Source organism: Sus scrofa, chromosome 3, assembly GCF_000003025.6.
Source record: "Sus scrofa isolate TJ Tabasco breed Duroc chromosome 3, Sscrofa11.1, whole genome shotgun sequence".
NCBI classification, from domain to species: domain Eukaryota; kingdom Metazoa; phylum Chordata; class Mammalia; order Artiodactyla; family Suidae; genus Sus; species Sus scrofa.
This window is the reverse complement of record NC_010445.4, coordinates 12844819-12859071: the sequence shown is the minus strand read 5'-3', so window position 1 is coordinate 12859071 and position 14253 is coordinate 12844819.

Here is a 14253-nt window from a genome sequence, read left to right as displayed (position 1 = left end):
ACAAACAGGACTCAGAAAACACAGGAGGGAGGGACATGCCTTTGAAGTTTCAGTGCGGAAAGCCGAGAACCACGGAAAGGAGTTCCACTTCACAGAGTGAAGAACTCCACTCAAAGAGGTAGAACTGGAGGAAATACTTATACATGTCCCTTTTATGCTGGGCTCAGGGCACTTGGCTGAGCCCTTGACTGAGCTGGAGGCAAATATGAAAGTGATTGAGCCTGGCTGGACAACTTCAATGGTTGGATCATACCTATTAGGGCGGGAAAGCAAGAAATGGTTCCACGTTTTTTGCTAGCCTAATGCCACCTGGGTTGGTTGACTGAATTGGCTCAGGAATTGTGTGAGTTTGGGTATGGAAGGCAGAACTTGCTTATGAGAGTGTTTCCAGCAATCAGAGAGGAAGACAGAGATTCCATCCAGCCTGGAACCCTGAATCCTGGGTAAATCATGCAAAGACAAAGAGGCATGTGGATGTGGTTCACAGAGGGAGCAGAGTTCAAAGAGCTTTGCTGGCTGTGGTGAGCAGCTGGCCGTGGTGGTAGCAGTAGTGCTGGTAGGGTGTGTCCATTAGCACAGATAGCAGGGGAGCCAGCTGCATCCTTTCCAATAGGACCTCGCTCGAGTTTGGTTGACCTCAAGACTGGCCTTCCTTTATCGTTGTTAATGTCCCCAAGCCTAGTTCTCCAGCCTTCTCTTAATTCTCTGAGCTATCCAACACCTGTTCAGAACGTTTTCTTCTTGGGTCATCCAGAGTCATTTTCGGTCATTTGCAGTCAAAGGTCCTGGCTGGGATGATATTGATTAGTGTTCAGGAATAAGAATTGTGTGGCTCTTTGTGGCAGGCAGTGGCACGTGTGGTCCTCTAAGCTAGAATCTTTGGATGACAAAGTGAGCGGTTGCTACAGCAGATCAGTTTGAAGAAACTTGGCAGTTTAAGGTTTTTGAGGAGGGTGACTGCTTCTAACAACAGCTTGTTCCTGAAAGAGGATGACAAGCTCAAGTCCCCAAATTCGTGATTCAAGGACAGACTAAACAAAGATTCCATGATGGCTGGGTTAAATTTAAAACAAGAACAAACAAACAGAAAACCTAAACTGCTTTAACTCCTGCAGCTGCCAATCTGAGCTGGCCAGAAACTAGGGAAAGAAATGAATTCTTTGGTTGCTAAATGTCGGTGATACTTGAATTCCTCATCTCACTAGGTTTCTTCTGCAAAAGTCAAGCGCATAGCTCAAGACAGATGTGCACGCCAAAAGCAAGGACATGGATGGGAGGATTCAGAGTACTCTGAGGATATGGCAACTCCAAGCCCAGGCTTCTTGTCCTCTACCAGCCCAAGAGGTCCCTTCCGTTATGTTGGCAGAGGCTGTTCATCCTTTTATTGATGACCTGTAATTCCTTTAATATCAGAGTTTCCAGAGCTAGAGTCAGATCCCACCACACCCTAAGGTACTGATTACAATATCGGAACTAGGAAAAGGATGAGGAAATCACAAAAGAATGGCAGGATTGTATTACTTTATAAAAGAAAATAAAATTGAGGCAAATATGTGCAAACGGCTTCTAGATGAGCTTGACCTAGGAAGGCATCTCGAAACATCAGATCACTCTGAATTCACGGGCTTGAGTAAACTCCTTAGAGATCCTGGATTCAGTTTGTTCAATTCTTCAACAACTCGTCCTAGTTCTAATTTTTTTTGTTTGTTTTTCTTGTCGTTGGCTGATTGAAACGTTAGACTCAATATTTCCCCACTCTGAGTGAGGTTGAGATGTGAGAAACTCCTTGATATAATGTAAAGGACTTCAGGGCATAGGAATTTTGTCATGAATTTATCATACGGCTTCCAACGGATTCCCTAACAATATCACAAGCAAGAGAAATCGTACCCCCTAGCCTTCCACCAAGGGACCTGTGCCCATTTACCAGAATAGGTGTGCTGGCTGTCTGGGTATTATTAAACAGTGGCGCTAATCCTGGGAACATACGATGGCATTGCCTTCCAGCACAGTTAGAAGGGAGTTTTAACCCAAGTCCATCTTACAAATACTCACTCGGCTCCTCAAGCTTTACTGAAGTTACTTTTCCAATTCTTATGTGTTAAAATAATTATCCACACATGTTGAAATAATTATATTTGGCAATTAGAAGGACGGACTGAACAGATGTCCCTAAAGATGCTTTTATTGAGCCAAATAGCAAATCATCTCTAAAAAATCGAAAAGAATAGTGCCACTATCAATGACATGAAACAGCAGAGGTTTGGCACATGCCAGCGATGGATGAGTTTCAAAGAAAGGCAGTAGATTATCGTAAATTGAATCAGATGTCCGTTCCAATTGCTGTTGCTGGTCCTGATGTAGTTTTCTTAGTGGATTGGCTATGTGTCTGGCAAATGTTTTATCTCTCTCTCATTAAGAACATCAGAACTGGAGTCCCCTGGTGGCTCAGTGGGTTAAGGATCTGGCATTGTCACTGCTGTGGCTCGGGTTTGATCCCTGACCCTGGAAGTTGCTCATGCAACAGCCAAAAAAAAAAAAAAAAAAGAACATCAGAAGTACATTTCTTCCTCCTCCTACTAGGATTGTCAATATATCTTCATAATGTTCTCTCAAGTTTAAATCATCTATCTGAGTCTGTGCTACACAGTTAATTCTTTAGAGATATTAATTATCTTACCAATTGGTTCATGACTTTGATGAGCTAAGGCTGATAAAGACTGAGGACAAGAACGTTTTATGCACTAAGGCAATACATACTCATTGGTAGGGGATTTCGGGGTCTTTGAGAGGCTTGATAGGGACAGTCTTCTGCAGGCCAGGGTTGATAGTAGGGGATCTTGACTCCCTGACCTGAACAGGGATGGTGGGACTCTGGGAAAGCAGAAAGAAGTGGCTGCCCTTAACCGCCAGAGGCTAGATTTATAGACTTGCTATATGGGCAGGAAGGCTAAGCTAGAAATTAAGGTCCCTTCGTCTTCAGGTTTTTGTTATGATGGTTGGTCATGGTATCCCTAAGGTTGAAACAGATGGGCAGCAGGCTAGCTGTCGTGTGATGTGTATAGTCAGGAAAAACTAGATTTGGTGAATAGAAGACTCACAGTTGTTTCCAGATCTAAGTCAATTTATAGAACCAGAGCCCATTGATTGCAGGGGAGTCTTAAGTACCCTTAAGAAAACAAAAACACAGAAACAAAAGCAGGACCCACAACATCACTAAGTAGATAGTAGATAGGTAGATAGATAGATAAGATTAGATTAGATAGGTAGATAGAAATAGATAAATATACAGACATATTCATATAGTTATATAAAATATTTCCTCAAATCCATCCTGAAATGAATGCCTATAGCTTTGCCAAGGTAACTGTACACTAAAAGTATAATGCCTAGATTTTGAGAGGTCTATTAAACACAAAGTGAAATTGATACCAGGGGATCTGATAAGCCATCCGAGTCCCATAGGTAGAGTAGGAGCTGGTGGAAATCAAGCAATAAATGGAGTTTTGGCACAAATCAAATTGGGTTCATTAGGCCCCCAGATCTACATGTGGTTATTTTTTCAGTTCTTAAATGTATAACTGTGATTGATCATTTAGCAACTGGAAGACGCCTCAATTGCATTTTCTTGTCTGTGGATTAAGGATCATTATATTAGGAAAGGCCACATGGAAGCCCCAGTGACACATTCAGAGCTAACAATTCCTGGAGGAATTTCAGAAATCGGTGCCAACATCAATTACTTGAATGGTATAGGGGCAGTGGTCCTTATTTTATCTCCTTTCAACAAGCCTTTCTTGTCTCTGAAAAACCAGATGGATCTTGACAGGTGATAATGGACTCTTCACATTTAACAAGAAGATAACCCCCAATGGAGCTCCTGTGCCAGATGTGGTGTGTTTACAGTTCAGATCCACACAGCCTCTGGACCTGGTAGGTGGCTGTCCATTTAGTGGCTGCTTTCTTCTTGGTACCTCTTAGGAAGAGGATTTAAAGTAGTATGTGTTTACATAACAAGGACAGCAGTACACCTTCTCTTGTGTGTCTCAAGCTGATAAAACCTTTCTGTTTTCTGTCTTAATACAATCTGTAGAAATTTGGATTATCTTGAGATTCCATAAACTATTATGCTGGCCTGATATATCATCTTTGACACCATACTGTTAACCCAGTTATCAGTCTGTGGCAAGGACTGGGATATGCTGATGTGGACATGCATGCCAGAGTGAAGGGATAGTCTCCATGAAGCTGTCTGTAACATTGATGCTGCTATAGATGTTCAGTCATTCAGCACAGAGATTATTTCTTTTTTTTTATTACTCAAATGAATTTATCACATCTGTAGTTGTATAATGATCATAACAATCTAATTTCACAGGATTTCCATCCCACAGCCCAAGCACATCCCCCCACCCCCCAAACTGTCTCCTCCGGAGACCATAAGTTTTTCAATGTCTGTGAGTCAGCATCTGTCCTGCAAAGAAGTTCAGTCTGTCCTTTTTTCAGATTCCACATGTCGGGGAAAGCATTTGATGTTGGTGTCTCAATGTATGGCTGACATCACTTAGCTTGATCGTTTCTAGGTCCATCCAAGTTGCTAAAAATGCCAGTATTTTGTTCCTTTTAATGGCTGAGTCATATTCCATTGTGTAGATGTACCACATGTTCTTGAGCCACTCCTCTGTCAATGGACATTTAGGTTGTTTCCATGTCTTGGCTATTGCAAATAGTGCTGCAGTGAACATCGGAGTCCATGTGTCTTTGCGAGTCGTGGTTTTCTCTGGGTAGATGCCCAGGAGTGGGATTGCTGGATCAAATGGGAGTTCTATGTTTAGTTTTCTGAGGCATCTCCATACTGTTTTCCCCAGTGGTTGCACCAATTTACAATCCCACCCACAGTGTACTAGGGTTCCTTTTTCTCCACACCCTCTCTAGCACTTTTGTTTGTAGACTTTTTGATGATGGCCATTCTGGATGGTATAAGGTGGTACCTCATCGTGGTGTTGATTTGCATTTCTCTAATAATGAGTGATGTTGAACATCTTTTCATGTGTTTTGAGATTATTTCTAAGATAAAAGACTAGCTGCTCGACCTTCTCCATCCTACCATTAAGAAAGAAGCATAGGGAGTTCCCTTCATAGCTCAGTGGTTAACAAACCCAACTAGGATCTATGAGGATGTAGGTTCGATCCCTGGACTGGCTCAGTGACTTAAGAATTCAGCGTTGCTGTGAGCTGTGGTACAGGTCACAGACTCTGCTTGGATCCAGCATGGATGTCGCTGTGGCTATAGCTCCAGCAGCTATAGCTCCAGTTACACCCTTATCTTGGGAACTTCCATATGCTGAGGGTGTGTCCCTAAAAAGCAAAAAAATAAAAAAATTTGAAAAAAAAGAAAGAAAGAGGCATGGTACTTGCTAGGCTTCTGGATTTGGGAGGTGGCATATGCCATACTTGTGAATAACATGCTAACCCAAGTATCATGTGACCTAACATACTGCTGGCTTTGAATGAGACGAGAGAAGTTCAGGACTGCTGCCAAGCTGACGTACTACTTGGCAATTTTGACCCAATGGATCCAGTGATGTTGGAGATACCTGAGATAAATAAGGATCCTGGAAGGAGCCTTTGGAAAGTCTCCAAAGGGGAGTGTCAGCCCAGACCCTTGGAATCTAGGAAGAAAACCGTGATTTTTTTCAGAGCAGTGGTTCTCTGAGATACTTCTTGAGATGGGGGAGGGGCAGCATCGGGGTGGGGGAGGAGCTGCACATTATTGGATGTAAGATAGGCTCAAGGCTGTATTATACAACACGGGGAATATAGCCAATGTTTTGTAATAACTACAAATGGAAAGTGACCTTTAACATTACATAAAAATTATTTTTAAGAAAGATTCTCCTAATATCATCTGTAGCTGTTTTCTTAGCCACGGCCATGACTGACTTCATTAGAACTCGTAAGATGAGCCTAAAGCCTGAGTCTGTGGACCTCGCACCACTTCCTATGCAGAAGGGAGATCTCCCTAGAGAGTACAGCATCAAGCAGTATTTATTTCTATCCCATTTGGAAAATGATTTGTCAAGGTGATTTAGGCTGGTTGAGAACAAGATTAGAATATTGATGTCAGGGAGTTTAGGGGAAGTCATGCGAGTGGATTTCCCAGAATGGACCCAGCCTGTAACAAATATTCGTGTCCTGTGTGAACTCCCACAAAGGGCCTTTCCTACAAAGCTCTCAATAATTAGGCATATGTCAGTCATCGCCTTCCTCAGTTCTTGCTTAATGAGCTCAGGAACGGCACGACTACAGAGGCAGCCATATAGTTTATGCATTATTTAAGAACTTGGACGTCACCTCTCCAAATGTGATGTAGCTCCTGCCACCATTTGGTTAATCAGTGACCAGCACTGGGTCCCAGTACAGCAAGATTCCTAGTGATGCACACTAGCCAGTAACATGCTGGCTGGTTGATTTCAACAGACTTCTTTTCATCCTAGAGTGGGGTACCATTTCTCTTCACTAAGTAGATGCTTAGTTTAGATCTAGATTGTTTTTGCTCCTTGTCCGTTATGCTGTTGGTACCCACAGCATCTGTGGGCTTCCACAATGTCTTATTCACTGACACGGCTGCTGAACCAATGTTTTTTTCCTGAACAAGTAACTCACCTTACAGTGGGACAAGCCAGGTAATAGTCTGATATGCATGGTGTTCATTGGTCTTAACACATACTCTGAAGTAGCCAGTCATATGGAACGATGGACCAGCCTCACAAAAATTCAGTTATCACAATCTCTGGGAGACACCTCCTTGCAATAATAAGGTGATTGGACCTAATTATCCATGAGAAATAGAATTGCTGCTGGGGATGGGGAAGAGCTTGGTTAAAACCTGTGTGCTCCTCCCACTGGTATGTCTGCTGCATCTCCATCCCGGCAGCATCACTAAGGACACCAAGGAAGGAGGCTTTAGATCCACCCAAAGCAAAGAAAATTACAATTTCCCAATTTCACTTGTCTTCCAAAAGTGATAAAAATCCTGAGGGTTACAGTGACTGATAGTGATGGTTTTGCTTATAATGGGGGGTTGGACTTCAGATCTTCTGTAACAAAGCTTGACTGATGAGCTTCAGTTCCTCTTCCTTTGTGAGGTTACAGAGCAAATGTAGATACATCCTGAATGCATGGGGGATAGTTACAGTTATTAAGCAGACAATTTTTAATGGTCGTATAATAATCAGAAGGATGAGGAGTTCCCGTTGTGGTGCAGTGGTTAACGAATCCGACTAGGAACCATGAGGTTTCGGGTTCGGTCCCTGCCCTTGCTCAGTGGGTTAACGATCCAGCGTTGCCGTGAGCTGTGGTGTAGGTTGCAGACGCGGCTCGGATCCCTCGTTGCTGTGGCTCTGGCATAGGCCAGTGGCTACAGCTCCGATTCAACCCCTAGCCTGGGAACCTCCATGTGCCGTGGGGAGTGGCCCAAAGAAATAGCAAAAAGACAAAAAAAAAAGAAGGATGATAAATGCTATGTAGGTATCATATAAACAAGGCAGGGTATGTCCAGCTATCGACTTTCAGAGTTCCTTCTTTTAGGTTTTAACTCACCCTGAAAAGTAAAGGAGGTAGATCTGTCCTCTCTCTACTGACCAGAAACTAGGGCATGGGATGTGCTCGATGCTAGAACAATCAGATGATATAACGTAATGCTTTAAACTTGGAAGGGCTGATGAGAATAAATGCACAGGAGAAACAGAATTTTCCTGGTGCCAGTGGCAGGCCTGAGTAAAGCTATAGTGGTCATTATCCACCCGTAGAGACACCAGCGTCTCTTTAATTGAACTGCTGGGTTGTGCTGTGACCTTGACAATATGTGTCCTCACCTCTTGTTTTCTGAGCTTGATGCCCCATTATATCCTTTCTTGCTGAAGTTATCTCATGTTGGTTCCAGCTGTTTGTAACCCCCCAAAAAATTGGTAAGAAGAATTAGGCACTTCCAAGTCTGTGTCATTAAGGCTCTACCAGGTATAAAGTCAGGAGGAAACAGAATGAGTTTTATTGGTATGAATTAAGAAGCTTCTTAGAGATTGTGACAGGTCACTTAGGTAATGGAAAGTTATATCTTGGGCTCCGTCTGTAATGGTTTTTTTCCTGAATTCCTGGAACACGTAATTGGAGGAGAGGGGGAAGAAAGTCAAATTAGCTATGCAGTTTGTATAAGGATCCACACCACAAGGCCGGATGCTTAACCCACTGATCAAGGCCAGGGACTGAACCTGTATCCTCATGGTCACCAGTTGGGTTTGTTACCACTGAGCCACGACAGGAACTCCATATGCATTCTTATGTAAATCTTAAGTGGTTGTTTGCATATTGAGTTTATTATGATAGATTTTGTGCAAAGTCTAAGCTCTAGGTCCTGAAAAAAAAAAATGGACTTAAAAAATCTAAAAGTGACTCTCTTTTAAGAATTGCTGAGACATTAAATTTATGCTAATTGTTAGCATATAATGTGTACAAGTGCTCATTACAGTGCTATGTTTAAGAAAAAAGATTGAATAGAAACTTAACATCAAACAATAAGGGAAAAATGAGTTAAATCTGATGGAGTATTATGCATTTATTAAACACTTATTTACAAACGGATTTTAGCTTTAGGAAAATATTTAGGCTACTTGGGACCTCAATATCTATGATATAATGTTAATTGAGAAAGATAAAATTGTATACAATATGATTTCACGTCTACGAATGCATATACCCTTGCATGCCCATAAAAGTTCCAGAAGAAATTACGTGACTGTAATTGCCATTTAAATTTTTAATTATTTTTTTGTAATTGCCAACAATTCCTCAAAAGACATGTATTACAAATTTCTACAGTGAGATAAGTATTAGTGTGACAGTTAGTATAGTTGTAAATACTAGAAATAATTATTATAAAAGATATTAATGGGACAGTAGGCAGCCTGTGAATAACGTCTACAACTTATATAAAATATTGTGTCAATGTTAAACTTCCTGAATTTGACTCCTGTACTGTGGTTATGTAAGTAGATGTTCTTCCTCATAGGAAATATGCTTAGGAATAAAAGGACATGATGTCCTACAATTTATTTCAAATGAGAGCAAGAGAGGGAGAGAGAGAAATACAGCACATGCGGCCAGGTTGGGGAATGTAGGTGAAATGTATGCAGGTATTCATTGTACCCCTCGTACTACTTTTCTATATGCTTGAAATTATGTGTTAATTACAAACAAATATCCTATGATGATAGCGTAAGTCACTAGCTACTAGATTTACTGGGTGGAGACCTTTTCTGTTCTAAGACCAGCTTGTTGAAAAGCTGATGGGCTTTGGGGTGAGAGTCCCAGGTCTGCCATTTGTTAACTACATGACCATAGGCCATTTACCTTTTTTTTTTTTTTTTTTTTTTTTTTTTTTTTTTGCTTTTTTAGGGCTGCCCCTGTGGCATATGGATGTTCTCAGGCTAGGGGGCAAATTGGAGCTGCAGCTGCCAGCTTATGGCCACAGCCACAACAAGGAGGGATCTGAGCTGTGTCTATGACTTCCACCACAGCTCATGGCAACACCAGATCTTTAACCCAATGAGCGAGACTAGAGATGGAACCCGCATCCTCGTGGATACTAGTTGGATTTGTTTCCGCTGAGCCACAACGGAAACTCCCCATAGGCTGTTTCCTTACTCTCTACAGACTCAATTTCCTCATCTGGCAAATGGGGATGATAATATTTCCATTGTGGAGATCCAAATGTTTGTAAGTTCCTAATACCCCATCTCATCACAGGTGCTCAGAAACTGGGCAAATCGTTTTTAGCAACAGGGAACACATTCTCTGAACGTGGACTGGCTGGTAATCAATATCCGTTTGATTGTTTATTAAGCTCAGAATCTTTCATTCATTTTTGTTCATTGAATAGGCAGAGCACTCTAGGGATCCCTCGAGCACAAAGTGGAGAGAAGAGCTCTGAATATGTGAGCGATCCAAAAAATAATAACGTATTTATGGATCGGTAACGATGGGCCAGGTACTGTCCCAAGGTCTTTTGCTTGTTTGTGTTTAAGTGGGGTACTCATTTAATCTTCACCCCAATGCCAGGAGGGAGAAAATTCTATGAGCGTGATTTTATAAATGAAGAAAGTGAGGTGAAGAAAGGAGGTTTAAGAAACTTGCCTGTGATCGCACAGCTGGTGGCGCTGGGTGTCAGTCCAGATACTTGAACTCTTTTTGCACCCGAGGCATATGGAGGCTAGGCTAGGGGTTGAATCAGAGCTACAGGCTAGGGGTTGAATCAGAGCTACAGCTACTGGCCTTCACCACAGCCACAGCCACGCCGGATCTGAGTCTGTGACCTATATACCATAGCTCACGGCAGCGCCGGATCCTTAACCCCCTGAGCAAGGTCAGGGAGCAAACCCACATCCTCATGGATCCTAGTTGGGTTCGTTAACTGCTGAGCCACGATGGGAACACCAGATACCTGGACTCTTAAGCCCATGCCTGCCATTCGCTATGCCTGCACTTTGCTTCACAAACCTAATATGAAGGAGAGTTACCTGGGGATCTTGTTAAAATGACAGTTTTGATTTGGGCTTTGGTAAAAGGTAGGTCTGAGGGGGAGTGTGTGTGTGTGTGTGTGTGTGTGTATGTGTGCTGAGATTCTGCATTTCTAACCGGCTTCTAGATGGAATTGACAGCACTGGCCTGTTAGTCACACTTTTTTGTAGCAGGGACCTCCGCAGATGAAATCCAAACCAGATCATCTTTGTGTACATGGATTCAGGTGATCCAGGGCAGCTTCCAGCGCCTGCCACTTCTTGTCTGCTCTCCCTTCTCCCATCCTATGCCGCCCCCCACCCCAGGTGCATTGTGGTTTGTACGTACTTCATTTCAGATGGCTTGTGGTGGTGTGCTGTTATCCCATCATGTCAGCTGCTCTCTGGCATCTGTGCCTTTATCCTGATCCTTCTGCTTGAAAGAACCTCATCCACAAGACGTCATTGCCATAGCCGTTTTCCTGATCTTGTGCAATTTGGCATAAGATTATTTCTTCCCCTTTTAGGCTGTGACTGAAATCTACAAATGCTTTGGATTATATACTCCTTCTAAACAGTTGAGCAAGTAGCTACATAGGAGATATATATATATATGCATGTACACATGTATTAATATCTTACATACATCTAAAAACAGACATAGAGATTAAGAAAAAATAATACAGAAATAAATACAAAATTTAATATTTGATTAGTACACCCTGGTGGGACATCTTGTAGGCCCTGCAGTGAGGCATGTGCCCCCACCTCAGAGACCCCTGGGGTGGAACAACAAATAAATGTACTAAATTTACAAAGGAGTGGAACTCACTTGAATGCTGCTGGAGTGAATGGGAATCAGAAGACCTGAAGCAGGGGAGAACAAATAGATCTAGGTAAGTACAGAATTTCCAGTTCCTGAGCCGTTAGATTTCTCCGGAGAACGAGCCAAAAATAATACAGAGTGACCCACGACCCAACACCAGAAACCTCTCCGGCTTGGTAGAAAATTGCCTTTTCCTCTGAGGACCGGTGACTGGATCATGGCACTAAAACTGGAGGGACGCCAGGCCCCAGGGACCCAAGAGGATAATTCGAGACGCGTGCCCGATACACTCGGCTGAAAACCATAACACTTTATTTAGCAACAGATCATTTGAAACCTGAGTTTAATGGTCTTTCATAGGTAGAGAGAGGTCCCCCTCTTTCATTTGTCGTTGTTACTGAAATTAAGTGTTTAAGCCTTTAACGGACTCACATCCTTGCCAGATGAACAGAAAAGCCCATGCAGGACAAGGTCCAAGCCGAGAGAAAAGCAGGAACATTGGATTCGGCTGCAAAGGATGCGAGGCCAGGGCCTGTGGACCCAAATCCCTTTCCTGGCTCCCCGGCAAAGGGTCCACAGTGTAAAAGAATAAAGCAGACGCTCCCTTCAGAACCTCACTTGCTCACACATATTCCAGCTGCGGAACTAAGGGCGTACCCCTTGGTAATCCACTGCTCTGCCTTCGTCACTTCCTCCTTCTCCCTGTCCATCAAGAACCCCAAGGGCAGCCTGCCCTCTGGAAAGCTCACAGTTCCTCCCAGGATTGTATGCACTTAACTGCTGGTGAGCCACAGCTCCAGCACTGTGGTGGTCCTCCTAGGAGGGGCAGAGGTTCCTAAGCCCCTGGAGGCTACCTCTGGACTCTGAGAAGCTATATCTGCAGACATCATCAGTGAGAAGCCAGTTGCAATATCTATACCTTGAGTGTGAGTCACCGAGGGAGGCTTTGCAGAGGTGCCCAGGGGTTGGTCTCTGCTCACTGCCCCCTCCTGCCCTGTAGGCTGATTGATCCTTGTCTCTCCTGATGAGGTCCTTCTGAAACGGGCAGAAGATGCTGGAACTCTGGTGGTTTAGCTATCCACGGCCCTCTTGAACTTCTCTCCCTCACCTAGGAAAGGTGTGCCCAGGTGGGCCCTAGGCTCAGGTGTAATTTGCTTGGCCTCCCTTCTCTCTCACCAGTTCCACTACGGACATGTCCTTTGTCTTCCATGCTACTTCCTTCCTCTTCCCAATTCCCAATTCGCTCAGTGGTTAGCGAATCCGACTAAGAACCATGAGGTTGCGGGTTCGATCCCTGGCCTTGCTCAGTGGGTTGAGGATCCAGTGTTGCCGTGGACTGTGGTGTAGGTTGCAGACTCGGCTCAGATCCCGCGTTGCTGTGACTGTGGTATAGGCCAGCAGCTGTAGCTCTGATTCAACCCCTAGCCTGGGAACCTCCATATGCCATGGGTGTGGCCCTAGATAAGGCAAAAAGACAACAACAACAAAATATACATATATAATAGTTATTATATATGTATATTTCTATCAATGAGTGTCTCGACACTGTCTTCTTAACTCTACAGAGAGGTACTGAGTTATAATTAGACACAGTTCTTTGCTCCAGTTAACTCTTGCTGGTTTTCCCTGGCCACACTCATTTTGACGTCCTCTCTTTAATGTAGAGCTCCCCACTCTGGGCGCCCACCCCTCCCAAGGCCTCCCATGGTGCCAACAGTCCAGACAATGAACTCTGGAGCCAGGGAGCTTGGCTGTGACTTTGAGCAAGTTATTCTACCTCCTGTTTTTTGGCCTTGAGTTTTTTTCATCTGTAAAGTGGAGAAAATAAAAATGCCTTCCTTCCAGAACGATGGTGAGGATTCAGTGAGGTGTGTATTTAAAGTGCTGAGAACATGTACGTGACAGAGAGCAAGTGCAGCAGCAAGTATCGGCTCATATCATAATCCTTGACACAGTGTCCTGCAGGCGCCGATGTGCTGTGATGCCTCTGTGATCATTTCTTTAAAGATGGGACTATAGCTTTTGTATCTTTACATTTCTAGTCTGTGCAGAGCGACTGGGATGGGCCATATTGTCAATAAGGGCTTCTGGAATGGGTCCGTGAAACCACAGATTGTTTAGGAAAGGAGTCTGCAACCAAAATGTCCTCTTTTCCTATAGAGTAAAATACACCCTCTAAGGAGATTTGACATACTTATCTGCCACCCCATCATCAGGATAACAACTCTGATTGATGATACCTGTATTTCTAGCATCTATCTATTAGATGCCATGTAGTCCCATTTTGCTTATGAGGCATCAGTAAACACCCTGTGAATTCCACAACTTTTAAATGGCACCCCAGCAAGTGATTCTGCAAATTAAACCAAAATGAGTGCCCCCCCCCGCCCCCACTGCATCCCTGTCTCCTGACCCTCGTATTGTGGGTGAGTTCAATCCTTCAGATTCCGGTAGGCTCTTGTTCTCCTCCATGGCTGTGAAGGAGGAGCCTGGGACCTCTCCTGTGGAAACCAGGACAGACTGAAAAAGGAGTAAGGTCCCCCCCCCACAACCAGGTCAACCCCATATGCTAAAATAGCCTCAATCCCATTTCGCAGAAAGATTATACAAGTGCTTCAGGGGCCGTAACGTTCCGCTGCAGACTGGGAAAACCCTTCAATTCACGCAGACTCAGTCCCAAAGAACATTTAATGCTTAGGGTTTATTTTTTGTTGTCGTCAAGTTTGGTGACAAGGATATCTTGTATCAATTAACTCTGAGTTAAATTCCTTATGAACCAATCTATCCAATGGAAAGGTTCATCATCTGAGTGAAAAAGTCAGTTCCGTGTGATTATCCAATTCTGCTTTAAGAACATGATTAGATACATTTTAA